The sequence below is a fragment of the Saccostrea cucullata genome, unplaced genomic scaffold (assembly GCF_032062105.1).
Source record: "Saccostrea cucullata isolate Sc308-1 unplaced genomic scaffold, CSIRO_AGI_Scuc_v1 ctg2296, whole genome shotgun sequence".
Lineage (NCBI taxonomy): Eukaryota > Metazoa > Mollusca > Bivalvia > Ostreida > Ostreidae > Saccostrea > Saccostrea cuccullata.
Genome location: NW_026930278.1, coordinates 103,546 through 121,971, shown reverse-complemented (window position 1 = coordinate 121,971; position 18,426 = coordinate 103,546).

The following is an 18,426-nucleotide window of genomic DNA, read 5'->3' as shown; positions in this document are numbered from 1 at the left end:
TTTTTTTTTTGTTTTTTGTTTTTGATTTGTGAAGGCACATTTTCTCATTTTTTTTTTCACTAAAGTCTATGACTTTACCAAGCGTAATCTTGATGAATTTAGGAGAAATCACTTCTTAAGTGACAGGAGATAGTGTCAGCAAAGATATTTACATTTCAGAATTCAGAAAAAATGTACTTTTTATATCCTTCAGTAAGCTCAAATATTTCGAGTTTTTTTTATTCTCATGAAATAAAGTAGCTTAGTGAAACATACAGTTATCAAACAAAATAGACATTACTTTAGTTAGATAAAAATTGTACAAAAGCGTATTAGTGCCACTTGAACACTTTATATTTTTTTTATTTCTTCACTTACGCATTTGTTGTCTTCGTGTTTTCTATTAAATTTATTTTTACTATAATATATAATATAATACATAAATATGTAGAAAACTACGAGGCCCATGAGTAAATCCATATTTATTTATCATAGAAATTTACATGAACATGCCAAAAAAATTATGCAAATAATTGTCAACATCATAAGGTTTATACTATTTTTCTAATGTCATATTGCCCCGTGGGGATCCGGGTTAGAATAGATCCTCAGTACCCCCTTGCTTGTCGTAAAAGGCGACTATATGGGCGGTCCTTAGGATGAGACGGTATAAACGGAGGCCCAGTGTCACAGCAGGTTTGGCACGATAAAGATCCCTCCCTGCTGAAAGGCCGTAAGTGCCGAGCATAGGCCTAAATTTGCAGCCCTTCACCGGCAATGGTGACGTCTCCATATCAGTGAAATATTCTGGAGAGGGACGTTAAACAGTATATAATCAATCAATCAATCAATCTATCTATCTAATGCCATATAAGTATAACATCAAGAAACAACCGTTTGGTCATAACAGATTAACATACAGAATAAAGTTTAAATTAACAGATTAAAGTGTAAATTTTACAGATAAAAGTGTAAAATTTACAGATGAAAGTGTAAAAAAAAAAATACAGATTAAGGTGTAAATTTTACAGATAAAAGTTTAATTTTACAAATTAAAGAGTACATGTACATGTTACAGATTTAAGTGTAACATTTACAGATTTAAGTGTAAAATTAAGAGATTAAAGTGTAGAAATAAAAAAAAAATAAAGTGTCTAAGTGGCATTAAAACACTTCCGTAAAATTATTTAAAAGAGTTAAAGATACTTTTTTTTTTAGAAAACACTTTTCCCTAATTTTTTCCTCAATTTTATTAATTCAGTTTAAATTTGTACTTTTTTTGTGAAAAGAAATGACATAGGAAAAATGCATTGTTTTAATAATGAACAGTGGCTAAACACATAATTATATTCCATATGGAGTTTTCATGTTGAAGGGAGCTGACTGGGATATTTTTGTGTGAAAACTACTCTTCGTTTTATACCATGATATATAACTACATCCCCCTGTATATTGTCAACATTGTACATGCTATGGTTGTAAACCATCTACCGTCCAGGTGTTTTTAAGTAACCGTATCAAAATGCAGGTACATTTACACTAGGGTTATATAGATAGGAAAGTGTAACATTTTCACTCTTTAAAGTAAATTATCAAATAATGCCATCTATCTTATACATATAAAATCGTTGATTTTTATTTTACGGGAAAAAGTGTTAATTTTTGGTATAGATAAGCCTGCGGCTTTGGGTATTATATAAGTCGGAAAGCTCGAGATCAACATTCTTTTCAACAACTTGCTGGACACAGAGTTAGCTAGTCAGTAGGTTAAATATTTCTATGACAAGCTTTCTTCATAATATTCAAAGTTTTGCATCAGTCTTAAATATATTTTAAATATTGTAAAGGGATAGTAAAATTGTATTTTCTTAATGTCATTTAAATACAGCATATATATTTTTTCTGGAATACGCGAGATTTAAAGCTCCAGGCATATTTGAATATATATTTTTTTTAATATGAAGCGTAACGTATTCCAGGTCCTTTAGGAAGCATCGCCGCCCAAGCATGTATAAGGGAGACTTCGTACAAAGATTAAACCAACACTATCTTATAAATTTATGGACAAATATCGAGTATCAACACAAATTAACCCAATTTAGATGCTACATTTCATTGTCTGAAATAAGAATGCGGCGCAATACCCAAAAGTAGCAATTAGAAATCAGTGTATTAAATTTCATATCCTACGGAAAAGTAAATACTACTCTATATTTTTTTATGGAAATGCAAATTCCTAAAAACTGTTTAATTAACTATATTTCCTCAAATTTTGGTGCTTATTCTTTAACAGATAGGAATGTTATAACGTTTTGTATACACCGGGTGAAATCCTAGTTTTTTGAAAATGGCGACGGCGTTGACACAGGCGGCGCACTAGACTATGATCATGTGTTTTGATCCTGAATTTCACTCCTACAGAAATGTACAAGTCATAAATGTTTGGTTGACAAAGAAATGTTTTCTGGCAATTAGTATTTAGAATGATTGAAATGGTTTCTCTCTGTATATGAATAAAAAAAAACTAGAAAAAAGACAGACATTAGAATAGGACAGGAGTGCCATTGTGCAACTCCATTAGAGAAAACAGACAAAAAACATTGTGATACTGGGGTTTTCAAATTGTTATTATTTCATAAATTTACAAGCATATACTATATTTACATGTTTTAATGTTTTATCACATCATACTAAATAAGATATTTGGCAATATATAACGTTTATCGTTTTGTTTAATTAAAGAATTTGATTCTGGCAATTGAAATATTTTCTCATGAAGTTGAACAGTTGACATTTGTCTTTTTTGACGTTGCATATTCCTCCGGGGTGTTAGAGAACGGTTTCACTTCAAATCTTATTTCTCGAATTGTTTTCAAGTAAATATGATAAAATTTTGAAATTTATCTACAAGGAACACGTTTTATCCTCCAAGAAAATTTTATTAAGGAACATATTTTCCTTATAAGATATTAGCCCAGTCTACGAAATTTTGGGACAACCCTCGTAGTTGTTGCGAAAAAGCCGAACTCTCCCCTGGCAGTTTGACTGCTTTAGGTCTTGAATCTCAACCAGGTACAAGTATTGATTCTGAGAATCAATACGTAGATGGCATTCATTTACTATTGTCTAGCAATGTCTCCAACTAAAATTATTAGTTCACATACAGAGAGAATAGTGTGTTGCTTGATAACACTTCTCTGACAAAATCTTCAGCGAAAAAGGTAATATTTTAATGAAAATTGGGAGTTGGTTACAGGAGAGCTTGTTAAACCTAGCATTAAGATTCAAAATATCAGTAGATAAACAGAAACATTCCTAGTAATTGCTAGCATTAATGCTTCAGCCTTCCCAGAATCTTATCAGGGTTTTCTGAAATATTTCCATAACGTAAGACTCGGGGCATCAATTTGTGGGAAGGGCGATTTAGGATCGAAGATATATGACGAACAGTTTCTACTTCGCCGCAGTATCGATCCCACCAAAGATTGGTCTGAGGTAGACTATTAGTTATGTGTTGATGTTGAAGTTTATGTCATTATCCCCACAATCTACACTAACAATCAAACCGAATAGCTTAGCCCACAACAAGAGTTATAATTTCAACTTCACGGGTCATTTTGATAGACCCTCTTGCCAGTACATACACAAGTGTATTAGATGTTCTGGGATTCATCCACATATACTTGCCCCTATTTGCATCCATTTGCATCCCCCCACCCCCAATGAAATTGCTTCCAACGGGCCCGAAAAGGAGAGAATGAAATCATATGGTTTTTAAAATAATAAAACAAAATTCATATTCAAGGGAAATATATCTACATAGTACATGTCATATGCAACTTCTCGCAAGATCTCTGTGAACATGTAAAAAGCCGTCGCACTCCTTTTCGTTTAAATTTCATTCGGATTCCTTAGTTTAATTCTGTTGCGTACCGTAGTTCTACTCTTAAAACTTTCGATTATTCTTATAGTTTTACCCCAAAAAGTATTATTTATAAAGAGGAAAATAAAACAAACATGATTTTATACACGTTTATTTTAATATTGGCGATTGTTGGTCGTGGCATATTTTAAAGCAGCAAGGGGGTGCCAAGCAGGCGACCCCAAATAATTACAACAATCAACAACAGCAATCAACATGATAGCGAAATTATTTAAGAAACAATCGTGATTGAAAGCATATTTTTTTAGAAAATTCTGTCTGCTAAAATTCGTATACCTTTCGTTTTTAGGATCCAGGGCAAAGAGGAGGAATTTGAGATATCCCGAACCCGATCCAATTTATAGCTAACCCAACTCAAATAGCAGCAACACAGTTTTCCTCATAAAATAAAGGCATCTATTCTTTAAATTAATAGATGCTAATAAATTAGGAAAAGTGAAACATAAATTAAAATATCAGATAAAATGAAAATACGAATGGAAGCAACAAAAAATGAAGAATAGGTCCGTATCGTTTGCATTTGGATTTATAAACTTACAATGAAAGGTGGTGGATAAGTACTTATTTATCCTATCCTACTTCCAAAGGGATCAGTGACTGTATAGACCAAGATTTATTCACACTGCAGAATGCATCTTTTGATAGTGTAGTCGATATGAATGCAAATTCGGGAAGAGGCGAATTGATAGCCATAAGGTTAGATGGATATTGAAAGTGCTTTTCGTTTTGTTTCAATTAATCTAGAGGATTTTGACATGTAAGGCAGGCACGTAGCATCGTTTTTGAAAGTGGGGGGGCCAACCTGAGAAAAATTTTTTTTACTTACCTAAAGAAAAAGTTGACAAGCAAAAAAAAAAAAAAAAAAAAAAAAAAAAAAAAAAAAAAAAAAAGAAACAAAGTTGCCCAAACTCGAAAATCCTATTTCGTGGGGGGGGGGGGGGGGGGGGGGGGGGGGGGGGGGGGTGGGGCAAATTTTTTAGGGGGGGGCCCCCCCCCCCCCGCGGCGCGGGGGGGGGGGGGGGGAGGGGGGGGGGGGGGGGGGGGGGGGGCAATGGGTTTTTCCATTTGTTGCAGTATTTGAGTTACATTTGGCAGGGTCTTTGTACACATAAGAATGTCAAAATGCAATCAGGATGGGAAGGTGGTATCTCTAGGAAGTGAGGGAATTACATGTATGTGTCAAGTAGCAAATTTGATAGATTTTGATAGATCTTGCAGTGAGATCAAAAGTTAAAGGGCCATACATCTATCAACTATAAAAAAAATCCCCTCGCTAGGTATCAGTTTTTATACAAAAAATCACTTTATTAAATTTTGTGGTTTCATGGACATGATATGGCCCATTCATTTCGTATTTGGGCACTCACTACAGCATTTGAAGCGGGTTGCTCACAATATGTCATAATTGAAGCAGGGCGTTGGAAGTCTTGGGCATATAATTATACATAAGATGTCCTATTGGACTTTTGCGAAGACACTGACTTTTACGGTTGACGGAAAATATACAGGAGCTCTTTTGTGAAAAAATTTTGATCTTAATTATCTTTTAATAAAGCGGTAATAACGATAATAACGGGCTATTTCAAAGATCATTTTATGTTGTCTAGGAGGGAAACATTCCTACCCTCAACACCCTCCATTCCAATCTTGAATAATTACTGCCGAGTTTTCTTTCCGAAATCGCTTTCCACAGTCCACAATTTTCTGGTTACAGATGTTTCAAATAAATAGGGGTATTATTCTCGAGAGACAACAAAGCAATGGAGCGATCCCGTCTGAAGTCCACTAGGGTAGCTGCCTCATTAGCTTCAAAATTGGAAGTTTGTTACAGAAAGTACCCTGATTTATTAAAAAATATTACAATTTTTATTGTCAGATGGACACCTCAATAAGCTAGGAAACAAGCTCTTTCTTAATAATATCCAAGAGGGGGTTGGGGTTGGGGTGGGTGGGTTAGAAGTCTTTCAGATAAAAAAATGCAATGTTTACCTTATACAGATCTTCAAGAACATTGGTTTGTGATGGCTTTTGTTGTCAGTTGCTTGGGTGCATCTCCCATGTGTGGGATGACTGTAGACTCTTTTTAGGTTGTCCGTGGTGATGTGGCACTTGCGCACACCAAAGTAACTGACACCTACATGAACTTTGTATTGTTGTTAAGTTGTCACCATTGAATTGTGAAGGGAGTTGAAGTGTTGAACCATTTTATATGTACAATATTTACTTTTATGTTGATCTACCTTGTTTTGTTATGAACTGTGCATATGATATTCACTAAGTTACATTAAATAAATAACCACCCGCGGTTTACCTCGGATGGTCATTTTTAAACATAGTTTTTGTGTTGATACATTTTGTTGAATTTGTGTGGGTTTGTGGGTTTATTGGCATCACATAAAATAGTACCGTATATCAGGTTTTTTCCGCGTCATGTTTTTTCCGCGAATCAGAACCTAAATCAGTATATTAAATTTACGCGAATCAAATTTTCACTATTTCAAAGTCCCAGTGATTTTATTATTAACAATTGTTTAAGCCTATGAAGGAATTGGATGTAAAATGTAAAGTCATTTAGCTGGACATACCGGTGAGAAATAGATCTATCGACCTTCACCTCGTCAATTCCGCGCTCGACTGATTACACACCTGTGTTGCATATTAACTTTCAAATCCGCTGTGCACAGATATTATTTTTTAAGATTTAAACAATAATAGTTCATTTACTGTTCCAGACTGACCAGCAGCTCAGGTATAATTAGTTTTGATAGCTTCTCGCGAGAAACGTGACACATATAATTAGCTTGCTTGTCAATTAGTAAACAAACAATACGGGCATATACCTATTACCGGTATCCTGCGCTTGTCCTCTGATCCCGCTATTTCTACCCTCTACGATATAAGTATCAAGAAATAATCCTACTACAAGAAGAAAACTTTGTATTAAATTTACGCTGTTTTACTTTCCGCGATTCAGAACTCGTCGCGAACAAAGCGGAAATTGGATACACGCGGAAAAATCCTGATATACGGTATGCCACAGCCAATGTTCGCCGAAATAAAGTAAAAGCAGAAATCTTGTCAGTTCCCTGCATAAATACTGTAAATTCCTAAATATACACCAGGAATTAATTATCGTGTAATTTCGCGAGAAGCACCACGCGCGAAATAAAATTACTCGCCTTTATTATTTTGGTGCTGAAATCTATGTAAAATCTCTTGATCAACCATCCATTCCCGAATCATTATTCTCGCGATTTGACGTTGAAGAGCCTATTCGCGATAAGTATTCGCGAAAAAAAAGGAATCTACAGTAATGTATAACAGCTACATTTCACACATGAATTAACAGATATAAAGCAACAAGTTTTCACTTACGTGTACATGCCATTCTACAAGTTCTAAGAACATGTAGAAAATTGTCATCACTAAAATTTCTGACGTAATAGGCGAGGAATTTATAAATTTCAACTTCTAGACGTACCTGTTCACGTAAGAAATCTCAACCTCTCTTTTTTTTATTTTTTTTTTTTATTTTCCTTCTGTTTCCAATTGTTTGAGTAGCATGTATACTCCATCTTAAAAGGTAAAAGACACAGATTTGATGATGATATTTTCTAAAATTTGCTGTATAATATCATGAATTATATAATGAAAAAGCAATTCATATCAAAATACTAGTATATTAAAAATCTTAATTCATCGTAGAGTTACTGAAACTTCAAATTTTTGGACGGGTTTGATTGACACATCCTTGCACTTTCATAAATTTTAATTTGATTCTTAATACTTAGGAAATGTGGCAATCATGTTGTGCACTAATGAAAAATATTAAAACTATTATCCAATTATCTAGAAAAAAAAATCGGAAATTGAAGTTATCTACGTTTGTCTGAAATTCAAATAGATAATGAAAATTGAATGCCCTACTCAATGTACCCAAAATAATCAGGAATTAGATAAAGATGTTACGCACATGCGTTTTAATTAAAAAAGAATATTTAAGGGACATCGTCAAATTAACTAAAAAGCGGTTTCAGGTTGTTATTTATTTTTTCAATCCGGGAGGACATAATTCGATGAACAGTCCTCGTATATCGTAGCGAAACAGCATGGCGTCATATGAATGAAACCCGGACATCCGGAAAAAAGTAATTCAAACACGTTTAGAAAATTAGTCAATAAAGAGAACGTATCTCGCAACTTGCTATGATATAACATTTTTTTTTAAAACCGGACATCTGAAAAAAAAAGTTATTTGAGAATTTTAAACAAAATTATTCAAACGCAATTAGGAGAATACGCAACTCTACCTTAGAGTTTGGCGTGATTTGATACATTTGTATACATACATTTAAAAAATAGAATAATGATCTATTTTCTTCCAATATCTTATATGTCTATCATAACCGGTACTTATCATAACCATGTCAACCAGGTCAACCTCACTCTGGACTTCAGTCTTGAAACCGTTTGTCTCCCCCGCATGGCCAGTGGTTGCAGCGTCTGAGTATCCTTACGTCGCGGGTACGAATCCAATTGTGGGACGTTGTGATAGGTGACCGGTCCTTCGGAAGAGACCTTATAAACTGAAGTCCAAATAGGTGCTGGCATGGAAAAAAGACAACTCACTGCTCAATGGCCGTAAGTGCCAAGCATTAAAACGGAAGTTTGAGAATGTCAGAATTCTGAATGACATAGAGCCGATCATGCATTTGTTTTGCAAAAAATCCTAAATCTTTGGCTTTCAATGTGAGATCCTAGAGGATACATCAAATGGAAAACTCTTGCAATCCATGAGCCTGGTTGGACTGACCGACGTCAATATTTTATTGATAAGCTACGAAATAGGTTTACTTGGCTAGTAAAACATGCGGATCTTTCCTGACCTACCTGAACAAAGCAGCTCAATGGTGTATGGGAGTGGAGTTGTTACAGGTATCCAAACTGTATAAAATGCAACCAAGACAGTCATAATACTTTCTACTTTTTATTGTACAGTCTTTTTTTAAAAACTATAACTACAATACATAATTTCACACAATATACTTAAAATTCTTAAAAGTATTACTATCTTTACTATTAATATTTAACGTTTTTCCACCCATCCAATTTTATTGATTCAAAGTACAAAAACTGCATTTAATTTCATTTATTAAAGTTTAAATTTACCAATTATCGCAAAAAATTTATAAGTTGCAATATTATTTTAAACGGGAGACATAAATAAACAGAAGTATATGTCAACATGAAAATATTGTACATTTTTTAAAAATAGCATTGTAAATATTTTGTAATAACTAGTTCAAATGCATAATTCTGATACTAAGAGTCCCCAAATCCTTGCTTCTTTTAAGTTAATTTTGAAATGTGAATATCAGGGAAACTATTTTACATTAAAAGTAAAATAAAGAAAATGTCTGAATGAAGATATCTGAGAAAGAAATTATAAAAATAGACAAAATGCCGCCGCAATAGTCATTTTTGACTTTTTGACACCAACAGCATGCGCGACGTCAGGTACACGATATATCCAAATATCCCCTCCTTTGAAGGCTTTTCCTATCGCTTGACATTTAGATTTTAGTATATTTTTCTCGCTGTGCAGTTTATTTTATCAATGTTTTCACTTCTTTTAGCCCTTGACTGAGCTTTCACAAAATAAGCAACTCTGAAGCGCCCATGTCTTTCAATAACCATCAGAGGTTTTTGCTAATCCCCTGTTCATACATAGACGCCGCTTCTACTACGATCAAAGAGTGGCCAAAAACGTGGACAATCGTAACGAATCGCAGGAGAAACGTCGTGGAGTCTTAATTCAAGCAGTATGAACATGGTAGGGTCTTCATGATCGAAAAGCTCTGCGCTCTCGCCACATTTATTTTGAACATGGTCAAAACAAGCGTAGCCGGATCGTGGCCAACAAGAATCGGGGTGAATTCGTAAAAAGAGCGTAGTAGAAGCGAAGTAATCGTAAAAGCAGTGCGGAAGCATCGTGGAGAGATCTTCGTGATCGTAGTAAATGCGCAGTAAAAGCGTAAGAACTTACCAATTAAGCTCTTACAACGCTCCGATCATCTGTCAACTACTTGTTAAGGTGGCACTTTACTTGACGATCATATGCAGTTGAAACTTCGAAATTTTCATATTTTGTTACAGTTACATTTGAAACCGCCCCGTAAACCATGTGGTAAAGTCCGCGAAAAAACTGCGTTTTCAAGATAAATATGTATCATCGCCAAAATCGTACCAGTTAAATCTTCGGTTGCAAGATATATTTACATCATCGCCAAAATCGTAAAGGAAGCCTAATGCATACGTACTATGATCGGCACCACCCTAGCGATATCTTCATACAGTCGTTTAGGTCTGCGAAGCGTCGTAGAATGATCTTCAATGTCGTAGTGGCAGCATAGCGTCAACGGAGTAAACACGGCTGCTTGTCTGCAACGGTCCATGTAAAATTGTAGTAGACTCGTTTTAGCAGCGCGATTGACGTAGGGACATCGTAGCAAAATTGTAATGAAGTCCATAATTTGCCAAATTGCTCTATTTCGAAGCCGATCTGCCCCGATCCATTTTTTTCAGATCATGGCCTGATCGGAATGACCGTTGTCAAGTCGCAGCTCTGTGTGAACGGTAGTTAGATTTTTTCAAATCTTTATATCAAAATATTAAGCCATACTTTTGAATATGAATCGATGTACCCATTCTTAATTTAAACGTCAGGAATTTGTATATGTTTTTACTCATTTCACGCAAAATGTCTACATATCTTATTTTGTGTTTTGTTTGTAATATAAATCACTAAATTTTGACATGCTATGTGATCGGATTCTTACATTTTTATACCTGAATTACTTTTAAAATATATCGTGATATTTTTAAAAGAATAATAAAAATTGTTTGAACTGATTGTTTAAATATTTCTACCAAATTTGTTCAACATAGATTTACATCCAATAAAAATGGTTCCCTTTACTTATTCTGAAAAGCATTGCATAAATCAGTTCATGAACGACACTGAGCAAGTCACGTGTGCAATTTGCCTGAACAATGGCTGTTCCATCAGTTCTACATACAATGACATATTCATCTTAAAACAATTGTAAACAAATTTATCTTTTATTTTGATGATTTTTAATACAAATGTAAATATAAACAATAAACAATTCTTTGTTTGTTAGTATGGAAGTCATCGTCGCAGCGATTGAAGAAAAAAATTACATACATTACATTTTTTTCTGCAATTGCTACGACATTAATTCCCGTACTAAAAAACGAAGAAAGCATTTTATTATTTAAATGATGGAAAATAAATAAAGATATTTTAAACCCTGTATTGCAAGTATTTGCTTCCATTAAATGACCCTTTATTGCAAAATGGTCATAACATTAGATTTCAAGATTGTACTGGTATTAGGTGCGATTATATCACCGTAAGTGAGAAATTATCTAATAGAATGTGTTAAGAAAACATTAAAAAAAACAATGAAAGTCTTTAATGGCGTTGTCAGAAAATACTTTACTACTTTCACCTTGCAGGATGACTCATTACGTAACAGGTGCATCTTGCAAACGGATGCAGGTTGTGCTTACATTAATGTTTTTACGCCACCTTTTCCTAGCGTAATTTAATAACATAACAAAAAGAAGTCATGACTATATATAAGTCAACCACAGAAAGAATAGAAAAGTTCTTCCTTTGTAAGCATGATTCTGGTATTCTTCTTATGTATTTTAGTTGCAGCAACTAAAGGTTAGTAACTTTCTTTTTCCATCGGTCTAAAAGTATTCCAAAATATATTCTAAAATTTTATTCTAAAAATATTCTTGTTGACAATGTTTCGATATACCGAGAGACAAAAATATATTTTTAATAAGAAGAGACCGTGAATTATGATTTTATCTTATAATCTTATATAAAACAGAATTATTTTATACCCAGCAAAAACAATATACCTGTAGTTTACGATTCAAATAATTTTTTATTACTGATTCCTTTTTGAGTTAAAAAAAAGATTTACATCAAACTTTGTTAAAACATTAAACAGTGTTTATGAACAATCTAGTTTATTTGTTTGATTGATTATTATTGTTTAAGGCCAACTAGGCAATATTTCGGCCCTTTTATTTAAGCAATATATATTTTGGGGGAATTTTGAAAAAAGTTTAGAAAATATCTACGTTTTATATCTATACATTTTTATTTTTATTAACGACTACTTTAAAGTTTTGATCAACTTGGTATTTGTTTGTTTTGATGACCTTTCCTATTCATTGAAATTATGAAAAAAGGAACATCAATTCGTTATTAATCAATATAAATATGAGTCATAGATATAGTTTGATTTTTATGATTATCAGGGTTATCAAGACTTCCCAGAACTTTTTCATTAATTAAATATATTCATAAAATGAATTTGATGGAGATATGAACATTATTCCAGCTCAAAAGTCCATGAAACAAACAATACAAACACCCCCATACACAACTTCCCTTACTCCCTCATGCAAACACGCATTATACGATGATAATTATAGAATATAAAATGCAGCTGAAAATATATATACTTGTCAAAGTCCCCACTTTTATTGTTTCAAAAAGTTAAAAATCTTAACTTCAATCAACTAGTTGCTTAGAAACTTGCCTTTAAGGACATTGGCAACGTTTCTATGTAAAATGTTTATAAAATGGGCCTTTATTATTTTCAACCATACGTTTTCTCCAAAACCCATTTATTTCATAAGGTTTATACATAAAATACATTGTTGAAACCTTATTTCCGATGACTTGAATATACTTTGGCTGAAAATGCAAGTATAGAAACAAGACACAGAAATACCAGCACTGTTCTTTAATTTTGAGTTACTTCCCTAAACATATAATCAATATTCATTATGATCAAGAGACTGGTTGTTTGTTTCTATTCTTTAATTTACTTTATTGGAAACGAACTGTCATAAAACATTTTTGCAAGGATTTATAGTAACTTTTAATGGTTTCTCATTCACATAAACTATAGAATCGATCTCATTCGGTCTAACTAGCTCTCACCACTTTCAGCATAATTAATTACACATTTTTGCACTTCCCAGCATTAATGTACCTATTCTAAATGACGACCTGTTGACTGTCTGCCCCCTCAGCACAATGTAAACAAACCCATAGCTGCTTTTTTTTTTTATTACTGAAGAGTTGAATATATCCGATAAAAAACACACGTGCTTTTGTTTATCTCTAAGTCTGTAGCATGCTTTATTTGTTTTCAGCGCCCAGAGAATTCCATACCGGAGATCACTCTCAATGACTTTTTTTTCATAAGTGAGAAAATATATGTATAAACCTTTTTTTCCGGAAACCCTGGGTTGCAAATGACCTTAATGCGCAATACTTATTTGTCAAGGCCAAAAAATTGTAATCGAATGTGTAACTACTCGACCGAGATCGTTTTTGTTAAAAAGCATGCAGTTAGAGTTCAATATGTTTTTCGGGTGTATTCTTTATATTTGTTACTCCAATGTGTTCTCCATCTTAACGAAAAACAGAAGAAAAATTTGAACAAATGCGGTGTATGTCCACACATCAATGTGCAAGTGAAGTTAAAAATGGTCCAAGCTGGTCGTAGTTAACGAAAGTTATGTTTCCTTTCACTGTATGACTTAATTATACCCCCCGCTTGAAAAGTGGGAGGGTATACTGTAATCGTTATGTCCGTCCGTCCATCCGTTCGTCCGTCTGTCTAGCCGTCTGTACGTCCGTCCGTCTGTTACGCTTTAGGGTACCCATCTCGTATCCGCAACTCCTCTCATACTATTGAACGACATTTGATAAGACTTTCACACAATCTTAATTACATATTGCCATTGTGCACCTCCTCTTTTACCTTTTGATCCGACACATATTTTGGGTTTCCCGGCCACAGCAATACATGACCTTTGTCATCAGTTACAGCCATATGGGAGGCGGGGGTATCATTTAGTGAGCTCATTGCTCACAGTATCTCTAGTTTTGCTTAAACTCTTTATAATTTTCGCCCGAAAAACCTACAAATCATTCCTTCCAATCATTAGAAATTGCTAGATTTTCAACAAACACCACAAAATCATCCTAGAGTTTATCCGAAAAAAATCAATGGAACCGGAACCGGAAGTGTCCTCCCCTGAATGTCAAACTGGAGGAGTGGGGAATACATGTAAGAAAACGTTATGTAACTATTGTTGACAAGGCACAGACAATTTCGATAAGCCCCTTTGTCATCTTGAACAAACCTAAATTAGCATGTATGTAAGAAGATAGACCGGAGTTGGAGATAGTTTTTGCAGCAGCAGAATCTAGCGGAAGTAGAGAACGATCTAGTCCTCACATGGAAAAACAATCATAAAAAATTTTCTTAAAAAAGTGTGAACTCTTTAAGGAACGGTTGTCTTGCTGTGAATTCGTTTGAATGGAGAATAATGCAGTATTTAACGTTATGATTTTTTAATTCTAGGGTGCCTTAACGTTTCTGCATATTGTGTTCAAGCGCTTTTATAAAATAAATTGAGAAAAATTGCTTTTCCAGCTTAAATATCCTGTATACCTATTAAATTATACTGTTAAAATAATTCAATATAAGAGCGATGTGAAGCTAAAACTTGCCGTAGGACTTCGAAATTTTGACTAGTGTTTAATACATGTACTGAAATATTTACAATTCTGAATGTTAAATATACTTTAACTGAGAAGTAAATGCCAACAAGAGCCTTTAATAATTCATATTGTACTCACTTTATACTGTTTAACCTTTCATTTTAAATGCCATTTTGAATACATTTGTTCGTTTTATAGAGCCATTATATCCTGTACAAACTTTTAATCAGATGGGTTCCGTTCATCATTTCCCACTATTCTTAATCGCAATTGTTCATGTTTGTTTATTGTTGATGTGCAAAACCTCCGAAAACTATTAATAATTTTACACATCTAAAATTAGGGTCACTTCAAAATTTAAAGTACATGCATGCAATGGAATACTGGTTCCTTAAGTTATTTGATACATATTTCTTAAATTGAAGAACCCTTTTGAATATAATAGTATTTCTGATAATAGAGGTTTTAAGCTGACAGATGTACATGTACTTGATTTTTCAGCCGAAGAGGGGAAATCAGTAGGTAAAAATTAAACTTTGCTCGTCTAATTTATTTTCTTGAAGTATTTTATTTTTAAGTTTAATGTCAAGATCTAGAAAATGAAAAATGCCTACAAATTTATCAAGTTTGAGAAATTAATACCTTTAATGAGGTTTTACAACTTAAGCTTGGTCAAATAAGGTGTTTCGGGGATAACATGGAGGTAAACAAGATTAAAAACCTAATTTTAATTTTAAATTAAGAATTATTCAAACTAGTCATGAGTACATGTACAGTGGCTGGAACGTTATTGTTGACAAACCGATCGTGTAGAATCGTTCGTTTAACGTGCGCGATCGTTCGTTAAACGTGCGCGATCGTTCGTGTATCAGAATCGTTCGTGTGCGTTTTCAATCGTGCGCGATCGTTTAATTTTTTTCGTTTTGTGAAAATTTTTCGGAATGTTCAGTTTTAAAGATGGCGGAAGGCAGTAAAGGAGGGAGACTTTCGGTGCGATTGAAATTGAAGATTTTAGACCTTCGTGCGAACCAAACTTCAGTGCAGAATGTTATACGTATTCTATGGAAAGAGGACGGAGTGAAATTTTCACGGACAGCTGTTTATAACTTTCTGAGGCGACACAGTTATACTGGACTCTTACGGAGAAAACGCCGAGATGTTAAACCGCATTCAGTGAAGTTAAAGACATTGCATCTCAAGTTTTTGGATTCGTGGATGTATGCTAATCAAGAACTTAAGGCTGTAGAACTACAGAGACGTATGTTTGAGACTTTTGGTGTTAATGTGTCAACTAGTTTGATTTGCAAGAGGAGAAGGTTAAACCTTGGATGGAAGGCGCAGTCAAGCAACAAAAACTGTCAGCTGATCAGCAAAAAGAATAAGAAGGTTCGTATGAATATCTCACCAAATCACTGTCTCCTAATATGTTTTTAAAATTTGTGTTAGTGTATGATTTTGTGTTTTCATTTAATACTAAGTTCTTAGGTTAAATTTTCGTGGCTCTACTGTCTACAGAAGAGTAAAGACAAAAACAATGTTTTTATCACCCCCAAAGTTTAGTGCTAAAGTGTTATAGAAAGTATAGTAATATTACTAAAGCTTATGTAGATTATTTCTGTTATTTGGAAGGCCTACTTATATTACAATTTTAAAAGCTTTTCATGATTATTTGATATTTCTATAGGTACGGATGCAGTGGTGTATGGATTCCTTATCGCGGAAAGAAGATTTCAGAAATGTTATCTTTGTTGATGAAAGCTGTGTGGAGATGTGCTCAAGTGGCAGGCTGATTTTCCACCAGAAGTCATCAGATATTCAAAAGAAATGTGACCGTGTACCCAAACCGAAACATGCCTACAAGGTAACACAATATTTAAAAAAAAAAATCATATTCAATAAAATGAAGTGAAGTCTTCCTGCCAATATTTCCAAACTCAGTTTTTAATTAACTAATATTTTAATTCAATTTTAATTTATTTTCATCAACATTGAACATGTTGTTCAATACTTGTGTTTTGAAAATGGTGTTTGTGTGAGCAAAAAAGGCATATTTACGTCCAAAATATTAACACATTTTGTTTCTTAACAGGTTAATGTTTGGGCAGGGATTTCTTATAGAGGGAGAACGAGCATTTGCATTTTCAATGGCATCATGGACTCTGTGATCTACCAACAGATTCTTAAGGATAATCTGCTGCCTTTTACAGATGAGAAGTTTCCTGATGGATATCGGTTATATCAGTAGTGTTAAATCTAAAGCAAACTAGCATGGCGCGGCGCCATGCCCCTTTTTCTCGGCGCCATGCCCTTTTTTCCAGCGCCATGCCCTTATTTCTTAACCCAAAATTAAATAAATATGCCCAGTTTAGGCAATATTCCTTTGCTGTTCGTGTATTCAGTGCATGCTGATAATCCCTTTGTTTACACAACGACAGGAAATCACTTCACGGTTGAACGCACGCACACAGCCACCTGGCTAATTAACATGCCTTAGGCTGTCAGGGTAGAGGATTTAACTTGAGAAACTGTCATTTGATTGCATTAATTATGCAAGAATTAGCCCAAGATTAAAGATAATTAACTTGTAAATTATTAACTAATTAAAATCAGGATCGTTTTTTAAACAGAAAGTAGAATAAAACACATAGTTGAACTTGAAAAAACGGATATTTTATCTGAATAAAATACATATAGTGCACCAAAAAACTGAATGTAATATGATAAAAATGCTTAAAAACAACAAACTAAGATAGTTTCTTTGATTGAACTGATATATTTGATAAGCTGAGGGTCAATGTTTCTAATTAAAGCCAGAGTTTTTTTTAAACAAATTATACATGACATTAATTTTTTTGGGAGTAAGACCTTTTCACTTTATCCTGTTGGTAGAATATTTTCCAAGTAAAGAGAATGGTCTCTACATGTATTTTTGAAAATGCCCCTCCCCCCTTTCCTGAAAAAAAGTGTTTTTAAATTGACTGCACTATTATACAAATAACATAGTCCAAGCAGGAAAAAAAAAATCATACCTCCAAACTTTAATAATTTATACAGATGTTTCAGCTAGGACAACCTTACTACTTTTTTGATTAAAGAAATTGGATGTAAATGCCTTTTTTATATCCTCGTTTGTTTCAATAATTGTCATGTCAGCCCAGATGTGCTAATTGTGTTGATATTTAAAAAAAAAATGAATGGAATACAGATATATGAATTTATCTTTAAATTACTTGTTTAAATAAAGATTTCAATATGAAAGGATATTAAAAGTAATTAAACATGTTAAAGTATGTAAAAATTAATGATCAATATAATCTTTATAAAGACATTTTAATACATTTGTTTTAAAAGTGCCCTCGTGAGATCCTGTCGCGACACAAAGTGCCCTTTTGATTCCTTGATTACCATGCCCTTTTTAGGGTCTAGATTTAACACTATATCAGGTAACCAACAAGTTGATTACATCTGTTTTATGAAATAAAGCCTACATATCATGTACTTTATTATACAGAAAAAAATAGCAATAAAATTGTCTGTTGATATTTGTAGCTTGATATTTAAGATATTTAAGGCACATAGATAGGAAGAAAAATGCTTAATCAGGGAATCTGAAACTTAATATAATTATTTCATTTTTATGCAGGACAACGACAGTAAACATACATCCAAGTCCACCAGAGCATGGATGGAAGAGAACAACATTCTCGATAACATCATGAAGTCACCAGCATCCTCTCCTGACCTCAACCCTATAGAAAATGTATGGGCTTCTATGAAGCAATACCTCGCAAATGTCCACAAGCCGAGAACCAGAGATGAGCTAGTTAGAGGAATCCAAGTGTTCTGGGAGTCCCTTACTGCTGAACAGTGCGGA